Source organism: Coturnix japonica, chromosome 3, assembly GCF_001577835.2.
Source record: "Coturnix japonica isolate 7356 chromosome 3, Coturnix japonica 2.1, whole genome shotgun sequence".
NCBI classification, from domain to species: Eukaryota; Metazoa; Chordata; class Aves; order Galliformes; family Phasianidae; genus Coturnix; species Coturnix japonica.
Window position 1 is genome coordinate 48576781 of NC_029518.1, and position 23101 is coordinate 48599881.

Below are 23101 nucleotides of genomic sequence, written 5' to 3' on the forward strand. Positions count from 1 at the left end.
AAATTAGTACTTCTAAATAATCTATTCAAAGTTTTTGTGTGATGAAAACAGGGTAAACTTATCCAGAGAAACAAGATCTTTCTGCTGAGAAGAGGTTAAATTTCATAATAGATCACTGGCAGGGTTTTGCTGTTGTTGATGTTCTGCTTTTTTTCTAGATTATGACTACAGTTTCTTGGTAAAACTGGGCACGTACTCTTAATAAGTTGTTCCAGGAATGCCAAAATGACTTGATAGCAAAGGTTATATTTTGCTCAACACTATCAACCAAAGAAAAAGAAAATGGAAATTCTAAGTGAACTGTTCTGACATTTCTGAAACATTTCATTTACAGTCGCATGCAATAAACAAAGAAAAATAAAGAGCTAAATCCACACTGGTACTAAAGGAAACAGCAGAAGTGACATTTTTTCACAGTAGACTTGCTACTAGAGATTTTATGGAGACTGAACAAAACTCGGGTTAAAATCCCTCCTCAGCACAAGGGGATTTGTATTTCATCTCCCAAGGAAATGTCTTGCCCACTGACTGTTCTATAAGTTATCCTGAGGTAGAATAGATGTATGAAAGATAGGCTGTTTCTTCAGGCTATATTCACCTTGCAAATGAGTATGAACATGAATTTATAGGAATGGACTTAAATATGGATTGTGCTGGCAGTTTATTTAAGTACTTATCATTTAAATACTAAGAGCTTTGCTACCTGAAAGCTGGTATTCCTGGATGTAGTTCCATCTCAAGGGTCATGAGGGTATAGAACAGAATCATAAAATCATAGAATCACTACAGTTGGAAAAGACCCCCAAGATCATCCAGTCCAACCATTCACCTACCACCAATATTGCCACACTAAGCCATGCCCCTTAGTACAATCTCTAAATGCTTCTAGAACATCTGCTGGGATTGTGACACAACCACCTCCCTGGGCAGTCCATTCCAGCACCTAATCACTCTCTCAGAGAAGCTTTTTCCTAGTATCCAACCAGAATCTCCCCTCATGCAACTTGAGATCTTGCCCTCTTGTCTTGTTGCTATTTACATGGGAGAAGAGCTGACATCCAACTTTATACAACCTCCCTCCAGGTAGTTGTAGCAATGAGCCTTTTCTTGTCCAGACTAAACAATCCCAATTCCTTAAGCCACTTGTCATAAGACCTGTGCTCCAGGAACCTCACCTGCTTTGTTGTCCTTGGACAAACTCAAGGTTCTCAATGTCCTTCTTGTAGTGAGGGGCCCAAAACTGAACATAGTATTCAACCAGTGCTAAATACAGAGGGATGATCAGTTCCCTGCTCCTGCTAGCAACACTACTTCTGGTACAAGTCAGGATGCCACTGTACACCTGGGCACACTGCTGACCCATTTTCAGCTGAGGGTCAACCAAATCCCCAGGACCATTTCAGTATACATAACTGTATTATTTGTACATATGTTTAAACTGTACAGTGGAAGAAAACACATCCCAGGAGAGCATTTGTGTACAGGCACTTTCCTGACAATTTAGACACCATTTCAAAACACACTTGGAAAAAGGATCTCAACTGGAATCTCCTACACAGTATACAAATGCTCCAAAACTGAACTTTTTGGAGATTGATGACTGCGTAACACCTATTTTTAGACAGTTTTCATCTACAGATATTTGAAGCTGAGACACAAGAAAAGAGAGCTTGTGATAATAGAACTGACCATGGGGACCTGGTGGGTTTAAGGAGTTCTGTATAGGTTGTTCCAAAAGGAAAGCCCCCTATTTATTTCTGTGGAAACTATAGCATGTACAAATAGCATAATAACACTAGTTGAAAGTGCAAACTCTCAGCTACAAAACACTATTTTTCAACATTATCACCACCGTTAGCTATATATATATTCACTAGCAATAAACAAAAGCCTGTATGTCACACTAGTAAAAATCTGCATGGATGTGTGGAACATGGCTTGTCTTTCATGTTGCTGACACCACTACTGAAATACATTATCCACACAACTGTGATAGCATCCACTGTTTGATAGCCGTGAAGCAATGGTATATTTTTTTCAGTATGAAGGAATTCAATGACACATCTTTGTTTCATCTGCTCTTCCACGTCAGACACCATTTTGTCAGACTGCTCCTCTGCTGCCATCTGTCGCATGGCAACAAAATGTAAAGGAATATTGGTGAGAAGGTTTACCTTCTACTGTCATACTACCAACATCACCCACTGATATCATGAGCCAGCATAATAAAATGGGAGGCATTATTTTTGGAGCAGCCTTTGTATTTAAATGTTTTACTGGAGAGACTTATAGAAGTCAGAGGTCAAACAAAAGATTGCTCTTGAACTGGGATTCGAAGACAATAAGGATGTCAATGAAAGAAACAGCAGCATATCTGTTACAGAAACTGAGGTTCAGAGAAGGACTAGTAGAAAAAGGTTCAAAATTAAAAGCCCTCATCTCCTGCTATACATCATTGCAAATCAATACAAACCAAATAATTCACAGAGCAAGGCAATTCTGTGTGTTTGTTTGCAAGTCTTGATGGATCTATTGGCTTGCATGCCTGTTGTTCCTATCCTTGATGTGACATACACAGCACAGGTATCATGATGTATATAAGCCATGAAAAACTCCAGTGTGTTTCATTATCATGAGAAATGCAGGAGCTGGCTGCTTTTGACAGCCAGTGATGCTATTAGCTAGCCTTTTGCGTTGGTAGCTGAAGAAAAAACAGTCAACATATTTTAACCTTCAGAGCAATTTGAGCACATTGTGATCTTACCAAAGCAGCTGATAACAACTGAAGTACAAGCTCTGCGTCAGACAAACAGCAGCTGGGGGAAGGGAGCTCTGCTCTCCTTCCTCCCCCACACCAGCCCAGCGTGCAGACAGGCTCATCATCCCTTGCAAGGCAAAAGACATTGACAAAATCTTTCTTCTTCAAATAACAAAGAAAAAAAAATGTCTTGCCACCACACTGATGTTTTACAAAGCAGAGAAAAAACACCAAAGCACTCAATAGCTCTGAGCAGGACAAGGAAGACAGCTCACACTTACCCAATGCAGGGACTCCAGCATAGATATTAGATTATAAACTGGATTAGGCTCTGTGCCAAGACAAATTGTGAACTCCAATAACTTAATTTCAACTCCATTCTGCAGTCTTTCATTAGGAGATGTAAATGTTCCTTCTGAACTATTTTAATGTAAGGAAACCTGAATGGTCTCCAATTTCAGTTGTGCACTATGAAGAAAGTAGTCTGGTTGCGGAGGTAAACTGGTCAGACCTTTGAGTTCAGTCTGGGTCTTACATATGTAGGAGTGCAGGAATCCCACAGTTTCACATTTGGAAGTGGGCCCAGGCTGGAAAGTAAAAATAGAAAAGTGTGTATGTGATTCTGAGAAGCTCAGATACAATGAAGGGGGAGAAAAGTTTCCTTTAGAACTTGATTCAGGCTTTACAGAAGTTTCAAGGACAAAGATGAAGCAGCTCCAGGGCTCTGTTTCATTTTGGAAACTTGTAATTCATTATTCTACACAGTGGAAAACTATTCCTAGCAAAATGGAACTTTTTTCTTTAATCTCATTTTCTAGTTTGTTAAAAGAATACTCTTAGCTAAAACATCCTTATATAGTCTCCATGGTTTTGTATCAGAACCACATTTTAACCATTATTTTCTAACACTAAACAAATGGAAGCACTGGTAAATGGAAAGAATTAACAGTAAGTAAAACTGTTCCTTTAAGCTTCAGCCTTATGAGTGAACAGCTGTCTAATTTCCCTCAGGGAGCATAGTTCTTCCCTGCTCAAACATCCTCAGTATGAGTGACACAGGTTTGCATGGGTTCATGTATCAAACACTACTGAGAATAGAGTGCAGTGCCCAAATTTCCTATACAGTAAACCTCACACTAATTTCCTGTATATTTCAGAGTGCAAGCTACATGATATCCACTTTGAGAAGGCAAGTACATTGCACACCGAGGAGTAGATAATATGGAGTTAAAGCAGCCATCTTTTGATCCTGTCTGCTGGGAGATGGTCTGCACTTGTCTAATCCACCAATATCTTGCTGTATACCCACGTGTGTGAACATGAACCTGTGTACACAAAGGAGTTAGCTGCACATGGAGATACTAAAGCCAGGGCACCGTTGTCTACTTTTACTGCAGGAGAAAAAAGTACAATCCAAAGAAAGAAATGAGAGTTACAAGGAAGGGTTAGAAAGCCCCAGGAGAAGCACTTCCCTTGCCATTTCCATATGAAGCCGGCTATCCTTGCTGCCTCTCATTCTTTGGCTGAGTCTCTCTCTTATGACAGGGAACACCTGCAAACCACCATAGGTTGGTTTATCCCTTTAGTTTCTGGGGATTCTCATTACCACGCAGTCCCCAGACTGTCACTGAGGGTCTCACAGCATGGGACCAGCATGTGGACAAGAGAGCTAAACTGAGTTACAATGGGCAGCAGAGAAACAACCAGGCTCCGTCCCAAATTTGGCAAGATATACAACATCCCTGAGTAGCTGAGAAACACCTGGCCTTTCCCTAAGAATCGCTAGATCATGTTTACTCAGGCCATTTTCTGGAGCCTCTTTCTAACTTTTGTTTTATGCCAGCACTGAAAGAGGAGGAGATAAAACTACTGTCCCTCAGGGGGAAGATGCATGTTTGCAAATGCATGTTTTTGATTTTAAAATATTACCAATGCCTTCCTCACTGGTGTCTTATTTCTTTTTTCTTTTTATTTTTTTTCTTTTTCTTTAAGTTATAATAAAATAATTTTATGTGAAATAAGATTACTTGAAAGCCCAAACAGTTCAAGCATGAAATCTCAGAAAGATAGGAATATCTCTCAGCAGTTCTACTTGCAGACCACAGCTTAAATGAATAAATAAAAAGACTAGTAATTTAGTAATTTTATTGAATAATATGGTACAGTTTCAATTGTATCTCTCAATATAAACAGTTCAGTGATTGACATGTTTTTATGAATTTGTGGATTGTATCAGTAATGAATATGCTCTGGAATGACCTTCTGAGAGTAATTCAATACCAGAAAGAGACCTCTGCTAATCTGGTTTTCTGACTATTCTAAATTAGTTTTAAAATGCACAGAATTTCTACTAATAAAAAGAAAAAATACCATGAACTATGAAGAATAATAGCAGCTTTTGCAGCATGGATAATCTCAGCATCTTTGAATGTTCTTATACAGTATTTCATGTCTTCCAGATTCTTGAGATAGTAGACAGACTGGAGAAGAAATCAACTAACATTTTCCAGAACAGTAGTTCCCAGTCGGTAACCATCATAAATGCACAAGTTAGATTGACTACAAAGAGAACACATGAAAAAAAAAATTAGTCATCAATATCCTTATTTTTGGAAAAAATCCACAGATTAAGGTATGTGAAATTACTGTCTCTGAACAGAGAAGCATCAACTGTGAAACTTGTCTTTCAACATTCAATGAGCAGCAGGCTGAAGCAATGAGGTCTTTTCTGCTTGTTTTCAGAAAAGTCCACACAGCCAAATTCTCTGATTTGAGGGTATGGCTGGGTACTGAACCCAGCCTTGCAATTCACCTCCTAAAAATTCCTCTATTTTAGGTACCAATGAGAATAGTGCTTCTAAAGTCATGCAGCTGCTAGGTGCATCCCTGAAAGTCTGCATCATTGGGGCAGCAGTGTGTCAATGAGGATGTACTCCTTGGCTTTCATATTCTTAACAAATCCAAATAGAAACCCAGGGCAAGATCTTCTCTAAGGCAATGGGAAAAAATGCCAGTTATGCAGTCAAAGTTTTCTAATCATTATGTCCTTATTTTATTAACTTGTAAGTCTCAAGCTGGCACTAATTAGTTCACTTCAATCATCTATGCTGCAACCAAAAAGGTGGAATTTACTTTTGCACCAAAATTTTGTTCTGTTGAGTCATAGTTAGTGAGTTCCACTTTGATTTTGCTGCTTTGAAGATTCCTTTCCTGTTTTCTATGAAATCAATATCACTCAGCTGTGAGTTTAAACGAGGCAGGGAGGCATAAGTTTTGCTGATGAATTAACTTCAGTGTTTTGAGGGTAAAAAAGAACAAATGACCTAGGCTGCCAAAATGAATACACAGGCAGTAAAGAGAAATTACTCAAATACGAGCAGGTGAGAGTCAAAGTCGCAAGCATCACTGTGAAAGATCTGCTAAAGTGCAGAAACATTTATGCTCTGCATAACATTTGTGCTGCAGAGCAGATCTGACTCCTCTTGGGACAAAACCTCATAAATGGGTTTCTTTGCAGGCAACACAGTGGGCATATAAACTCTATAGTGTCAAATAAAATGAAATATAAAAAAATAAAAAAATATGAGCAGTGCACAAATGATAAAGTGAGAAGTAAATATTCAATATTATCTTTTTCCAGGCCTCCTTTCCAAGAAAGGATATGAATATGTATAAGAAGAATGTGTACAATCTCATTGCCCTAGATGATGGAATGTGGGGTTACCAAACAAAAAGAAGCTACTAGGAGCACTTACAGTCACACTTGTACTCCTCTGACCACCAGTTATTTGCCCCCTTTTCCAATACTGTATTGCATTAATGACAGCCTTTCTGTGACAGAATGCATTGGTATTCTGTGTTTAGAGATGTGACTATCCTCAATAGCAATAAATTCAAGTGTGGATCAAAAGGAGGAATGGTTCAAAACATGCTACAACTAATCCCATATTTAAGCACACAGGAAGGCAAAGATATCCCATAAATTACACTAAAATCTGCATGCACCTTGTTTATTTATTGAGTTTCAGTGGTATGCTCAGTGATATGCGTGGGAATCTTTCAATGCAATTATTTAGGTCATTTCAGATTATAATGTTTCATTTTTCTAACTCAGTATTTGAGTCCTTATAGAGGTTCCAGCTCTAGTAGACTGGGGGAAGTTCTAGCAGCAGGATATATATTCATCTTTAGTATATACAGTTGAGTGTCCATGACCTGCCCCATGTATATATGGATTTCCCAGTTCATTTTAGCTTGTACAGCCAAATTTTTCAACTTCAGTGTAGTTGAGAGACTTCCCTTTCTCCACTTTTCTTATTCCCAAGATCACAGGGAGGTAAAGCGAAAGAACAAACAGAACAAATGTACTTCTGCTGTAAGCAAATGAAACCTTATAACCTTTGTTTTCCTCTGTCCCCATTTTATTACTTGTCAGTTGAGTAGCGGCTGTTTACACCAATTATGAATTTGGCCTAAGATATAGAAATAAAACACAGGATTATATTTCACAGAGTGCACATTAAAAATAAACAACTTGTGTGTGCAGCAGAACAGAGTCTTGAGTCTTTAATTATAGGAAACAGGAAATACTTTGGTTGCCCTCCTTCCCGAGATCAAAATTTGTTAATAATTACACCACTCCTTAAAGGTTCCTTCTCCCTTTGGTTTTACGGCTACTGGGGAGGGGGAGGGAAGGGTAGAGGAGGTGAGAGGAAACCAGGGATCACCATAACAAATGTAGGTGGAAAAATGAGACACTGTGTTCTAAGATAAGAGCAAGGAAAGCATCACTTGATAAAATCAGCTAGTCCTTCCCTCGTGCAGTGCAGGTCATCCAGGAGCATTCAGGAGAATTCTTTTGCTTCATTATCTAGGAAGCTGCAGAGCACTATCAAAAGGAATTCAGGATCCGGGTTTGGGGTCAGTCTTAGCAAAGATTTCAACCATTTTTAAATCATCTGGCAATTTTCTGTGCAGAGATCCAGCTGGAAGTGCAGACAAGGAGACAAGTTTTTCTTATATGAGTAACCTGGTATTCTTCTCTGCTTTAAGGCATTGTCTCCTCTATATTTGCATTTCTTCCTTTTTAAACTAAACAAAGTCAAAATTAACAGCTCTTCAGATAATCTTAGCCAGATCCCAAAAAATGTTGCATGAGACTCAGTGGCAATGTTTGTTCTGTTGCAAGCAGTCTGCACAGGCTCAAACCAAGCAAGGCTCTTTTATTAACATTTTTTAGACAAGTATAATGTCATACTTTGTACAATAAAATAGGTGAAGACTGAAAATCCAGGCCTGCAGCTTCACTGTAGAAAGAAAATTCACATCCTGTCAATAATGGGCTTTTGGGCTGCAAATGAAGATGTAAAATCAGGTTCATGTTTAAAACATCTAAACTAATTTTGCTTTAGGAAAGAAACAACACATTAAGAACAATGTGTGAATATCCACTGACAGCCCTGAGTGCAGAATATTGTTTCAGTAGTGCAGTTTGCTCATATACATAAAATAAGAGGGATTCAGTCGGTTAATAATTTATCTTGTGACTCCTTAATCTTGAACCAAAAATATCCTTGAATGTTTCCAGAGGAGCTAATGTCAGGCATCCACAGCAACAGTAAAATCTGACCCTCTTCTGCTTTATACTAGCTGACAGTTCATCATAGCCTTGGCTCTGCGAAAAAACATACATACGTGATAAATTTCATGCGCAACAAGCAGTGCCATTAACATCACGTGCCCATGCCTTTCCAAAGTCAAGGGCCCAGGCTCACTGGTGTTTGCCCAATGCCCTCTGAATAGAGAGCGCCCTTGGGAAAGGCTTTGTAAAAATATTAGTCTGAAGAAAGGAGAGTAAAAAAGGATTGCTCTCCATGAAGTCAATCTCTCCGTCAGTGATATTATTTAGTAGGGGCTGTCTGCAAGCCTTGCAGAACCATCTTTTGTCAGATGCCTTGGGGCAGTTACCCAGCCAGAGCAGCCACTTCTCGCTCTGCAATACTTTGTTCTGAACACTTAGCCATCCAGTCAAGATGGTTTGGGTCACCATCCATGAAAGTTTCCCAAATGATGTAAACAGATATCCAGTAATTTTTGCTACACTGGCAAAATAAACCTGTTTTTCAACGTTTTATCCTCCACTTTAAGAGTTCTGGTCTTGTTTTCCTAACCAAAAGAAAGGCCCCAGGGCTGAGGCAGTGAGCATTCAACTGCCACCAAGCCTCCAGCAGATAGCATTAACCCTTTGGTGGCAAATTCCCCTCCAGTGAAAAATGGCTGCCTGCGCTCACATTTATCTGCTACTGGGAATGTCCTTGAAAGTTCAAGGTTCAACAGCAGTCAAGCACTTAAGCAAACACTTACTGCAGTTTGGTGGTCAAATGGATAACAGCAATTACCTCCAAGGGCTGCTTGAGTGTTTTCAGCCCTGGTGCTGACTTGGTTCTCTCCAAGAAACTCCCTCTCACTTTGCATCATGATGTGCATTAACACTGAACCTGTGAGAATCATTTAACCAGCTAGTGGAGTATTTGTTTCACCTGAATAAGAGGGAGGAATGTGAGGAGAAGCACCTACCGCTATACCAAATTTTAAACTATAAAACAACCAGCATATTTTGGACTGCTGCTAAGCTGAACACTCATATTCATCTGCAGGAAGCATTTATACTTCATCTCTACAGTCAGACAAGTGAAAAATTCTTATATCAACCTAGCAAAGAGCCCCCTTGTTGAAACAAAACAAAGCAAAACATGTTCACACAGCCTTGTAAAGATCTCCCTAATCCATGTGCTTACAATAGAGTGGGCATAAGTATTTGAAAGTTAAATAGATTTGTAACACAATGCTGCAAAAATAACATCACTCTTGGTGCTAAGTGGTAATTTCAGGATGTTGAGGAGAGGCTCTTAATGAGTTTACTGTTCAGTACCATGGAGAAGATGATAGAATTGGGATGCCAGATGATTAAATGCTTGGAATTACTATTCCTTTCAGTATTGTAGCATCTATAAAGACCAACTCAGTCTCTGCTCCAAAGAGTCTAGCAACAGATCTTTGATTTCCCCAGATTTATTTGTTGATTTTCTTTCTCTCTGTTTTAGAACATCCAAATTTGTTTCTACTTTTTCTGAGTCCTTAAAAAGCTTGCAAGTCTGCATTTGTCAAGAAGATAGCATGAATGTAAAAGACACAGAATAGCCACCCACAGAATTATATTATAGTCAGTTGCAAAATACCCCAAAAGTAATTACCATTCTAGAAATCCAGTTCTGTGCTCACAGTTACTGAACAGTTATCAGATTCATCTAACATAATTCTCTTGGGGAAAAAAAAAAAAAAAAAAATTGCTTATGGTAAATGAAATAGCTTGTCAGTGTACTCAGAAATATGCATCCCTCCCCCTCAATTCCCATTACTCTGGAAGAACTCCTAAATATTAAAGATGAGCACTGGGCAAGCTATAAAAAGAAGAATGAAACCTGAATTTCTGTTTAATGAGTCGCCACATGCTCTCTTAGTAATTCTTTCGTGCAAGAACTTCCTTAAAATGTGATCATTAATTAATACCATGGTATTTGGATGCCTGGAATGAGTCTTAGTTTTCCACTATAAAAGCTCTTTTATACTGCTTGTGATAACCACTGGAATAACAGGATTTGAGTGTTAGTGTTCTGCTTATCTGTGACCAGGTAACACTTAGGACTCAAGCTGCCTGAGCTTCTCTGATCCAAGTTGGCTATGCAAGCACTCACATTCAAACAGCAGTGATTTCCTGGCAAATTTTCTCTGGATTACACCACTGGCTAAAATTTTTCTAGACAAATTCTTTGGCATTTTCATCACTCAAGTGGCAAGAAAAAAGGGGGTTTTGACAAAAATTGCACTCGCTGGTAATGACCAATGGCTTGGAACATAGAATCGGGGTACATGCAGGATACTGTGAACCTGAGGCCCCAGTGCAAACATTCACATCTTAAGTAATTATATCTCTAAACTACAGCATCCTCAGCACTACTGTTACATCCTCTCACAGTGTTTTAGAATGAAATAAAATTATTTGCATTTGAGATATTTTAGCTTAGCACATCAGAAACATGAGAAATTTGTGGCAGGTTAGGTTGGCAAACAGAAGGGTGAGGAAAAAGGATCAGAAGGTCAGGAGGACATTAAGTGGCTTTGGAATGAGGTGGATTCACTCAGAGACAACAAACTAGCTTGGTTCTACTTTTTTAAAATACATACTGCAACATTCTTATGCATTACTTGCATTGTTTTGACATTTTTGCTGCATTGTTGGAAGTTTCATAAAAAGGAAAATTTTTATTAGTATGTATATATGAATATATATAAAAAACTCTTTCCTGGAACTCTGTGTTTATTTGGCAGTTTGTTTTCATTTAGTCGGTACTTATGTCCTCATGGCTACAGAGGAAAGAATGAAAATGCTTCTTTCAAAATCTAAGCATCATGTATCAAAATGTTTCATTCTTCCAACACCAGGATTTTTGAGGCCATTGCATAGGTGTGGGAAACCACACCATGATTCTGAATGTTTCAGTTTGACAATACAAGTTGAAATAATTCATTTAGGGAGAAGTAAATTGTTCTGTGATTTGAAAACCTCAGGTAGCTTTCCAAACAATGTAGTATAAAGATCTCCAGGCAGATACATGATCACACACATATCTTTAATCTTGTGGTCACTCTCAGGTGTTGTCTACAACACCAGTTTCTGCTTTTTCCAACAATGACAAAACTGCTTGCTCCTATCTGAAATGTAAGTCATTTTGAGAGACTACTTATACAGATGATACAGAGACATACACTTACCTACAGGTATATTCAGAGAGAAAAAGAAAGGAAGAAAGCTATTATGTACATATCCTTGACTAGAAAATAAATGATGTTTGCTTTTGTATGTAAGGCTCATTATTCCCATGAGGCAGTTATTAGAAGTTTCCTTCTTGTATTTAGTCATGTTTGGAATTGTTTTTGGAATGTTTATACTCTTTTCTTCAAGTTGTCACCAGCTCATTTCTACAGAATTACATTTTACAAACAAGAGCTGGCTAGAGCCAACTTGGCTTGGGTACTGCTGCCGGAGGGAATTTGAAAAAAAAAAAGATAATTTTATTGCCTTTGGAAATAGACAGGCATGGACCAAATCTCACCTCTTTGCATCCTTTCTGAGCTGAAGCAAGCAGCTTTTGTTTTCTTAGAGGAACTCTCTTGTTATTAGAAAAGCGAAAATACATACAGAATATTTTTACCCATAAAGCATATAATATCTGAGCAGACATTAATATTCATCTTAATGACTCTTAAAATACAGTGCCTCATACTAGTAGAGTGCTCACTGCCTCCCCCTTGAAAGGAGAACTAAGAATGGGTGTCTGAAAAACTTCATTCAGTGTAAAATCATTCAGTGTAAAATTCAGTGTAAAAAAAGTGGAAAATCACACCACTGCAACCAGTACTCAGAACAGGAGGCTACAAAAGGTTCAAAGCAGCCCAGTTCATTGTCTTTTCTAAAAGAGGTAAATTTAATGATGGAATTGACTGCACCCAGAGCATTTTCTCTTCAGTATTTCTGGGACTCAAAATTAGATACATTTATGACTGACCCACCTGCACCTTATTTGGCACCAGCTTACCCACTGCTACCACCAAAGCCCACTTTTCTTCACTATAGCAACATAATTTAGACTGATCTTTTGGTCTAGTAAGAACTGTCTTTCTTCTGTCTTTGATCCCTCTGAAAATGCCCTTCCTCAGCTTCAGTCTCATAAACTACATTCAAAACTGTGGTGTCCTCTTTTCTGACATTCTCATTTTTGCAAAGGACTTGCAAAAGTCTATTCAGAGAAGGAGATGTTAGATTTAAGAGAAATTCAAGGGGAACTTTAAGGGATGAGCTCCCCACACAATTGCTCAAAGGTCAAAGTGATGTGCATTTTCTTATAATTACAGTAAGATAATAACCTCTGGTTAGTGATAAATTAAGTCAGCACATCTTAGCTTGGCTTGGCATGAGAACAAGGTATTAATCACCAAATAGCCATAATTTACCTTCAGCTAAAGCATAAATTTCAATCATGGATAGATCAAGCTGAGTATAAGCATTTTCCAAAAGCAATCTGCAGGACAGATTCTCAGGCAGTGAGAGCTTCCAAAGTTTAATTAAATTCAGAGCTACATCAATTAACACTAGTTGAGATTTGGGTCCAAAGGATGATCTGTAGAGCAAATTGAACAAAATTTACCTTAATATCTGTAAGGACATTCACAGTGGTTGTCCTGATGGAAGAGCAAATCTATCCTGAGGACACAGGAACATATTCCAATTCTTCTCCCAGGTGGAAAGGTACAAGCATTTTCACTGTATGGTGCAGAATAATTCGCTTGCAAAAATGCTCTGTATGTAAACAGTTACCTGAATTTGCTGGGAGTGTCAAGTTAATTGAAAGTCAGTGTTTCTCATTCCCAAGGTCTTCTGCAGTAAAAAGACAGATTACCTAAAATGTAAACCTTTGTGCAGAGTACGTGAATAAAAACAACTCAGACTACTCAGATTTCAGGAGTTCAGGTTTTCAAGTGGTATAATGATATTGCTTGACTTTTAGCCCAGTTAGGTGAAAAGTGGAAAAGAATGAGTGTGCCCTTGAATACTCCCCCCCAAAAAAAGAAAAATTACATTTTGAGTGGGAAATTCTTGGGGGGGGGGAGGGGGAAAGAAAAAAAAAAAAAAAAAAAGAAAAAGAAAGAAAAAGAATTAAAAAGAAGATAAATGAGTAAGAATTAAAGAGGGATAGTATTTTAGAAGCATTCTGGTGAGGTGTATTTATTATTTCATATCTCATGCTTATTCTTTGGGGAATTATTTCAGACAGCAGAGTGTCTGCAAAAGTAAGAAATTCCCATTTTCAACTTTTGCTGTCATTTTCTCATAAGGTTCTGGTCAGAAAATGAGATTAACATTTTATAAAAATGCTTGAAACATTTTTGCTACTGTCTCAAAATGGGTAAAAATGTGTCAGAAAGTTTGACAAACATCAAGATTGTGCCTCTATGCTGTCAAGAGCATCCCCCTTCTTGATGAGCCAAGACATGTACTACTCCCACATTCACACTTCTACTTAACGCTCCGTAACTTTTTCCTGCAGGGACTCCTAAACCTTGAGCTGAGAGACATTCTCTGGGTTTACATTTGGTAGAGCACAGCTTTTTGCCATGTTAACAAAAATGCTGTTTCTCTTGGAAACAGGCTGACCATCTGAACACTGCCTCATCCGAGTACTTCTAGATGTTCAGCAGCTGAAGTGTCCTATTGTGGATCATTCCCTTGCAGAACAAATGTTGCTATCTGAGACTGTTCCAAACATTTGTTTGGCACACGAGCATTCCCTCTCCTTTTGAAGCAGTATTAAAAGCACTGTCAGCTCATTAATGGATTTTATTTTATTTTATTTTATTTTTTTTTAACTTTTCTTTTGGCAGAAATAAACTATAGCTGAAGGAAATATCTTGTAAACACTGAAACAACCACAACAGCATTCCAAGCGTACATGCTGGAAAACAAAAACGAAATAAAAGCAGTCTTTTGCAATGAGACATGTCTTTCCTGAGTCAGCAAAGACTCCCATGACCTTGCAGCCATTCTTTGGAATGGCCATTGAGAACTGCATGAATCAAGCAACAAAATAAAGGCATCATAGTGCAAAGGACAAATCTTCCAGGGCTACCAGCTCTGTAAACATCAAGTACTGAAATTTTACCCTTGGATTGTCTTGTGTACAAATGTCACTATGCCTACACTAAAGACTAGATTTCCCAGAGAACTCAGTCTCCCTGAGAGTGAATCAGTAAAGTTCAGAGTTTTAAAGAACTTGGCAAGCCAGATTTTCAGAAAACCTTTTTTGCAGAAGGCTAGCATTGTTATTCAGACGTGATCTGGGTATCACAATAAACATTTGTACATAAAGAATTCCAATTAATGAGGCAGATGTGAATCATATGCTTGAAATGTAGGAATAGGATTATTACATTTACTCTCCCTCCTTCTCTCCTTTTCCCCTTTTATTTTCTTAATTCATCTTTATACACTCCAGATTTTACCTGAACTCTTTAGCTTCTACATTATCTGTAAATAATTCTATACCCTTCTTTACCTTATTGGATATCACTGACTGATTTTTTTTAAGAAAGCCTAGATAAAAATTCTTTTAATGACAAGTTAGGTGTTCATTTAAAAATGACAAAAATAGCTTGAGGAGATTAGATTGGTAGGTAGGTAGATACATGCATACATATACAAATGTACCAGAACTTGTAATGAAATTCCCTGAAATACTCTGCCCTCAGGTGCTTTCAGTCTCATGACAGATATGTGAAATGGATTTTGTCATCAGTCAAGAATAATACAGGATCTAGAACTGCCATCAAATGTATGGGACAGTTTCTCCTAAGATGCAAGGTTTATGTAAGATAACCATAAGTCTCACTCATTCTTACAGCAGTTCGAGCAAAATAACTGTGGTCATCATCTCTCATAGCTGTCAAAATCCTCTGAGCAGTCAATGATTCAGACACCCAGAGCAATTTCCTACAGAAGACCAATTTTTGTGCATCTTACTTACCAAAAACCACAGGAACATAGGAGCTCCTTCTGGTATCCATGGAAGAGAGTCTGCAACTAGAAATGAATTTACAATGTAATTGCAAAAATTGAAACCACTGAAAGGAAAAACTAAAGAAAGGAAAAATAGAAGATCATTGTGACATCAGTATTTTAAGCATGTTGCCTTAAAACATGATCTCTAACACAGAAAGTTAAATAAAACATATCGAAAAAAATCTAGATGATCACTTCTGATTTCACATGTCAATTTCATGTAGTTCAGTTTCCCTTTTTGACCACATTTATCTGTGACTTCAATGTTGTGTATAGATATTCATTAACTCTTGCTGTTCTTAGTCCACAGACAAACAGAAGTGACTATGTCTCCTCCACTGAATATTTAATGTATCCATTTAGAAATTAAGTCACTCAAATATTGTATAGATGCTTGAAGGCACTACTAACTTTTTCAATTTTACATTAGGAATTGGACAGGAGATGTACACCCTAAAACATGCATGAAATATTTTTTGGGAAAAGCATAACATCCCTGATGTAGGTCAATTATTAATGAGCTTGGCTCTGAATTAGTGTGTTTCAGCTGCAGAAGGACAGCAGGAGAGTGTAGAATATCCTAGAGCACTTGAGTAACTAGTCCCATTTCTAGCAGAGGAGATAAACTATCAGTCACAGTACACTTTGCTTTCCAGACTTTAAAACAACAAGGAAAAAGTTGTGTTAAGTGAACTCTTCCACCTAAGGGAAGTGATAAAATTCCATGGCATTACAGAAGTCTTACTAAGTTGAGTTGCAACAGACCTCAGCTTAGGACTGGAGAATTGATGATTCCTCATTTCTTGCTATCTTGTCAAAGATTTTGCTACTCCATGGTGTGATATCTTGTCTGAATTTCTCTACCAGTCTCAGCAAGTTCCAGTCTGCCAGTTCTGATGAAAACAGTGAAGGCTGTGAATTTCCTCAGATTTGCTGTTTCACAGCATTTTGTATTATTGCTCTGTCTGTTATAATACACTTAGGAATTTATATCACATCCACTGTTATGTTCATCAAAGTGTTTTTCTGTTGCACTAGAAAATTGTTCATTTACACAGAAACTAGCTCTGGAAGGAAAATTTCTAGAAATTTACTGGAGAATAAATTTGAAGAGGTGTTTTTCTCTAAAGTGAAGATTTCTAAGAAATCTCTGACAATGTAGCTAATCTATTGAACACTCCAACAATGGAAATAACGAGATAATCCACAATTGTATACTTCCTCCAGAGAGACATTCTAAAGCGTTAATATCTGAACAGGCTATGTCCAGTTTCAGAGTCTGAATTTTTCCATTCTAAATACTGTAAGAGATGTCCACCACAGGGAAGATGCTTTCTTTAAAAAATGAAGACTGAAATTCCATGAATTCAGAGTAGAACTAGAAGTTCAACTTCAGCTGCCTTTCCGCTGTACCTCAGAAGAGCTGGCTTTAACAACTATTGTTGCTTGAGTCTGAAAACAGAGCAGCTCCAGCCACTAGAAAATGAGAAACACAGGAAAAAAAACATCTCATCTAAGTCTGAAAGTGTACATGTCAGATTATAATAGAACTGGGACAGGAACACAGCTATCCTGTTTTGTTTTCACATGACTCTGTTAATTCCTTGGATTGCTTACATAAATAAATACACAGTGACTGATACACACAAGAAGTTCCTATGGTTACACATCAGCAAATTTTGAGGCTAGCAAATGCCTTGCATCACATAGATATCATCCTAGATCTGGGAAAACAAGCAAGTGCATATCCATATTCATTATTTTCTTTCCTTCCCTTTCCAAGCCAAATACAAAGAATCATTCCAATCCCCCTTTCTATCTTCTTGTTCTCTTTCTCTGCCAACTGAAAGGACAGTGGAAGAAGTGTAATATAGGAGACACTGTATTCAGGAATCCTGACATGGGCAATTCAGGAGAATAGGTGATGTTTCCTAGATTGACAGCTGCCTACACAGGGCACTACATCACTGTACCATACACTCATTAACCAGGTGCTGTCAGGAGCAATAATTCAAGGGAAAGGAAGGTGAAAATCATGTTTACAGACCACATGTATGATATCTTCCAGCCCATTTGTGGTCTTTCAGTAGGTCTATTTAGCATTCTGTACATCTGCTTGGGATTTTATTTTTTTCCATTGCATTTCCTATCATATCAGCTACAGAATACATGGAGGTATCCATAAATTATACTGCAGACTCAGAGTTTCTAGCATGTGAACAAAAGACACTAATGCAAATGCAAGATGCTTAATTCACTGTTTACATGTGATGTTACCCAGGTGCCAGTGACATCCTTCTGACCAGCACAGAGGCACTGGGGACCAACCCAACATACATTTTTAATGTGATCAGCTGTGATGGCACATACACAGAGCAGACCTTGTGGCCTTAAAGTCATCCTTTTGGAACACTTCTAGGAACCCCTAAGAAATGGTTTAATTAATCTTTTTTTTTTTTTTTTTTTTTTTTTTTTAGGATTGCAGCTTGGTTTCTTTTGTTTTTGTTTTTTTTTTGTATGTGTTTTTTCTTTTTTTTTAAATATAAATTATGTACACTGAAAACCTGCCAATTATAGCAAATTAAGGGACTTGGCAAATGCATCCCTTGGAGACAGATGGTAAATAACATTCAGATTCTGAGTTGAAATAGGGCTAACTATTAACTGGTACAGGATAGAAAAGCAGTCCAAATAAATTAAATAAAAGGTTTTGGTATGAATGCAAGTAGTGCAGGTTGTTTGTGTGTGTGTGTGTTTTTGATAATGATGGCACCAAAAATATTGATGATTCATAATTAATATTCTGCATTCTCTGAGTGGCAGCAGGAATGTAGATCTTTAGCACTATTTTAAAAAACAGTGCTTGTTGTTTATTTTTCTCTCACAAGTCTGCAAACAACTGTCATTCCATCCTTTTTTGCAGGATCTGCCAGTTAAAAAGACAATGATACAGGTTCACATTTAAGAGAAATTGCCCCTTCAAATAGGATAGAACCACAGGCAAAAAAATCAGAGGAAACAGAGCTATAGTCTCCTGAGGTGTAGACTGATATAATGTAAGAATGAAACTATACCAGGAGAGTGCATTTGTTTCTGACTTCAGCTATAAATGAAAAAGGAGTGATGTCCTCAGCCTTGTCCCCTACTGACCATTTCTCCATTTCGAAACCTTAGTGCACCTACTGTTCTGAATAAACCTCCAGTTCCTGGCTCAGCAGAGGTGGTACTGATCAGAAATGCACTGGCAGGGCTGCAAAATCTCTAAAAATGAAGATCCTGCAGCACCTGCTTGTGCTCTGTCTGGGAACAATAATTATTACTAACTTGTCACTCTCAGCAGTGCTAAAATATACCAAATCTAATTTAGTTTAAAAATGCAAAAGCACAGAGAGATCTTCTTAAGAATCCAGCCAGAGACAAAAAAGATGACAAAGTCAAGAGTGTGTTAGTCATTTAATTCATACTCTGCTTAGGATATTAAATTCAGGAAATGACTCAATCATTGCACACAATTACAGCTATTTTCGAACCGTAAATGATGCAGTATACCAATACTGATGCAAAAACATACCACAATTAGTTCCTGCCAATGTTCTTGCAATAAGGCATCATATCCAAGAGAGCCTTCAGCCTAATTAAGGCAACAGAGTATGCCTCAGGGCACACCTCTCTATATGATTTCATTATTCTTGCAGGATGACCTGACGATGATGTCACCAGAGTGCTACTTCACTTTGCATGCTCATAAGCACATGCTAAGAAGGTTAATTGCTCTGATACATGTTTAAAGGGTCCATTTTGCCTAAGATGTTAGAAGCATAAAGAGCAGTCCAGTTATCAGTCTCTTCATTTTAATATTTGTATCCAGGACGAATTAAAAAGAAATCAAGATTATTAAAAGGAAATCAAGTTTATACACAATTGGAAAAAAAAATATATATATATATATAGAGAGAGAGAGAGAGAGAGAGAGAGAGAGAGAAAGAGAAAGTAATAGTTGAATTTATTTAAAAAAAAAAAAAAAGGATTCTTTATTCAAGAAAATTTGATATGACGTGTAATGATTTTTCTCACAAACAGGAGGCCAGAACTTTGAAGAAAAAATCACAAACAGTAGAAATCTGTATTACTCTCTATTACTACTGGGACTTTTTGTTTGTTAAAGGAAAATATTTTCTGAGATTGGGAAAATAAAGCATGTGACCATAAGCAGCAGAGGGATGGGGGAGGTTGTTCTTTTAAGGGAGAAAGCAGGAACATACTTGTTAGTTAAAGGCCAGAAAAGGAATTCTAGTATCATAAGAACAGGTTTGTTTATGCTACTGTGTTTTGTGTTTTTGTATTTGCTTGAAGACTAGACAAAAACTGGACAAATACCGCAAAGCAACAGCTCACAGATACATTGTTTTCCCTGCATTCAGTGTTGTTTTTTAACTGTGGTCATGCCTCTTTTATATTATTTTACATGAACATGATTTTTTCTTTGCATGTGCATGGCAGTCTGAATAATGTCCATGCAAACGCCCATGATCCCATTAGAATAAAGGTGCACTATTTTCTAGTCTAAAGGGTATGAGTTACCCAACAAGGAGCAGCAAGAATGTTATGTAACTTAAGCAACCAGTCAGAAACTAGAAAAAGATAAGTAAACTGGATAAAATCTATTTGTAGGAATTGTGGGGCAAAGAGTTTGTGTTAAAACTTGCACTATTAGATATCTGACAATGCACATGTACAGTTTCTGAATTCAAGGAAGGGGAAACTCAATGATTTAATTTTCTAAACACATTCTTGGTCCAATCTTAATTAATATTAAAAGGCATTTAAGCTGGAAAAGATAATGTTGCTAAACTTACTTACGTTTGACAGGTATTTTTGTTTGATTAGTTGAGTCATGACAATGTAACCTCCATAACAGAGTTGCACTGCAGTATCTTCTGTCCTTGATCTCCACAAAAAGATTATCATCATCCTGAATAACTGGTAGTTAAACAGGAAGATAAAGGAAAACAGCTGGCTTTAAAAAGCAGATGGGTAGATCACGTGGTAATAGTGAGAGCATAATTAACACAAGCATCATCAGTCACAGCACACCAGCTGCCAGCAAACCTGTATACATCACTTCTATGTTGTTTTGGCTTCTTCAGACTTAAAAAAAAAAAAAAAAACAAAAAAAAAACAAAAACTATTCAAACAAAGTTGAGATTCTCAGGAAGACTTTTTCTGCTTAACTCAGGGCTCTTGCCGAGTACCTCCCCAGCTGTGTGAACCCTGGCCCTGTCATAGCATTATGTAAACTATTGATGAGCTCTTCAAAAAGATACAAATCTCAGCCAGGTTTGATGATTCCCCAGAGCAGTGAGAATTAGATTAAAGCAGGAAGCCAAATAGACTGAAGGGGAAAAAATATAAGACTATGATTCCTTTGAGATAATAATGTAAGGCTGTATATCACAGCAGTGTGGAAAACAATTTCACAAGGTGTAAATGAAAGGAGGAAAGAAATTTGATAGCACTCCTTTTGTGCTTTGGCATATGTATTGGCTCTTGACCCAAATTTCAAGTGATTTCCCTTAAAATAACTTAAGACTTCCATTAAGGATCTAGATGATCCATATTAATATTGTCCTGTTCAGATCAGGAACCTGGGAATACTTCTCCAAGATGCACAAGTCCAAGTGTTCTCTCCAGTCATACCATGATACCTTCTGGAATGAGACCTAATCATACTGTGTTCTCCTTCTCCACTGTATTACTGTTTTCCTTGAAAATGAAGCCTGACCATGGTGGCCTAATATGGTACAATCACTCTGACCAGATGCCAGGATGATGCAAGGAACAGGATCCAAAAAAACAATGCAGTACAGACTTACTATGCAGTTCATCCTTAGCCAAAAGATTCACTGAGATGTATGGCTGGACTGTCCATCCGGAATAACAGACAATCACTAATTCTGATCCAAAGTCCAAGCACATTGTTTTCTTACTGTCTGTCATTTTGTTTTACAGGGGTGTGTATATTTGTGTATATGCTATGTCATCTATAGTAGACAGTTCGAAAAGTACCATGGCAATATTAAGTCAATACTCATAGTGTATGATGTAATGTGTCTGAACTAAGGCAACCCCATTGAACAACTAACTGTAACAACTGGCTGGAATAATACACTTATTTAAAGCTTCTAGGATCTGTAGAAAATATTTCTTCTGCTGTCTGTTTTCACACATTTATTTTTTATCTTCTTGATTCAGCAAAGGGTTTTAAAGAGATGTGTCAAAATATCATAAGATAGGCTATTTTGGTATCAGTCAAAGTGGAAACAAGAACTTGCAGTCACTTAACTTAACATACTATAATTAACACTCACTTGTTTGTGAAGTTTGTTCTCACTTATCTAAGAAACATTAAAACTGTGAAATAAATACTAATGAAATATTCCTGAAAATAAAAATTACCCACGAGTTTTTCCGTAACTCACCTCACTGTTAAAACCTGATTGGCTAAAGCCAAGATTGTTTCCAGGAATAGGTCAGTTTTTGTAAATCCTTTACATGGAAAAATATTAGAAATGTTCTGAAATGTCAACATTTTATTTCAATATTCACAAAAAAACAACGACTCATTAGTTACAACATATTTCTCACATTGGAATGGTTTAAAAAAATCTAAAATGAACTACTTCATTGTTGGCCAGATTATGTGTTTCAAAATCTCTCTGTTTCTCTGAAACATGATAATAGTTTCACTTTCTGTTTTAACAGAAATTTTCTAGTACTGATAAGAAGATATTTATAGACATTGCTAAGGATATCTTATATAAAGGAATAAACAAATTATTATTTTAAAATCTAGTGAGCAAGAATATATTCTGGGAAAAAAAAATCATTTACTGGATTCCTTTTCACCAAGAAGTGACCTATTATATTCACATTGTTTATGTTGTAAATAATTACAGACATGAGATTTAGAGAACTAAACAAAATTGCACTTTAAAAAAGTTTAAAATGAGATGTATAACATTTCTGAAAAGTAGACTTTCAGTTGCTAGTGTACATGAAAGAGAATCATTTCTTAATTCCTGTCTAAAACATGAGTGACATAATTTTCTTGATTAATGTGTTCTTTTTACTTTTAGAGGGGATTCTCTGACTAAATATTTTAATACAGTTAATCAGCAATTAGTCACTAAACCATGTTCTATGACTCAACATTTCAGTGAATCAACATTTAGGAAAGAATTACTACCAATTTTTCTAATAAACATAGCAAAATATAAAGAATAAAGTGAGATTACTGTGGTCACACATAGAATCAGCAATAATAGCAGTTCATCTTGAACAGTGGGTAAAATGTCCCATACACTACAGCTAAATAAATTGAACATAATTGTTTATGAGCATTGGAACCTCATTAATGTTAACAGATATGTAAAAGGTGAGTGTCAGGAGGATGCAGCCAGGCTCTTCTCAGTGACATCCAACAATAGGAACAGGGTCAATGGGAGCAAGCTGGAACATAGGAGGTTCCACATAAATATGAGAAAAGATTCCTTTACAGAACACTGGAACAGGCTGCCCAGAGAGGTTGTCGGGCCTCCTTCTCTGGAGACATTCAAAATCTGCCTGTACACATTCTGGCATGACCTGGTCTGGGAGATCCTGCTCCATCA

General features: G+C 37.2%; 2 long non-coding RNA genes across 2 annotated transcripts in view; both read right to left on the bottom strand.

The window, feature by feature from the left end:
- Positions 1-3416, bottom strand: part of LOC107311652 — a 64067-nt gene extending 60651 nt beyond the window's left edge. The window contains exon 1 of the long non-coding RNA XR_001554178.2: positions 3040-3416. This is a non-coding gene — a long non-coding RNA (uncharacterized LOC107311652). The remainder of the gene's footprint in view (positions 1-3039) is intronic.
- Positions 3417-12714: 9298 nt separating this feature from the next.
- Positions 12715-20410, bottom strand: LOC107311658. Its single transcript, XR_001554183.2, has 3 exons — positions 20292-20410; positions 15397-15452; positions 12715-13253 (listed from the first exon to the last, which is right to left on the bottom strand). It is a non-coding gene; the product is annotated as an uncharacterized LOC107311658 (long non-coding RNA).
- Between the last annotated feature and the right edge of the window lie 2691 nt (positions 20411-23101).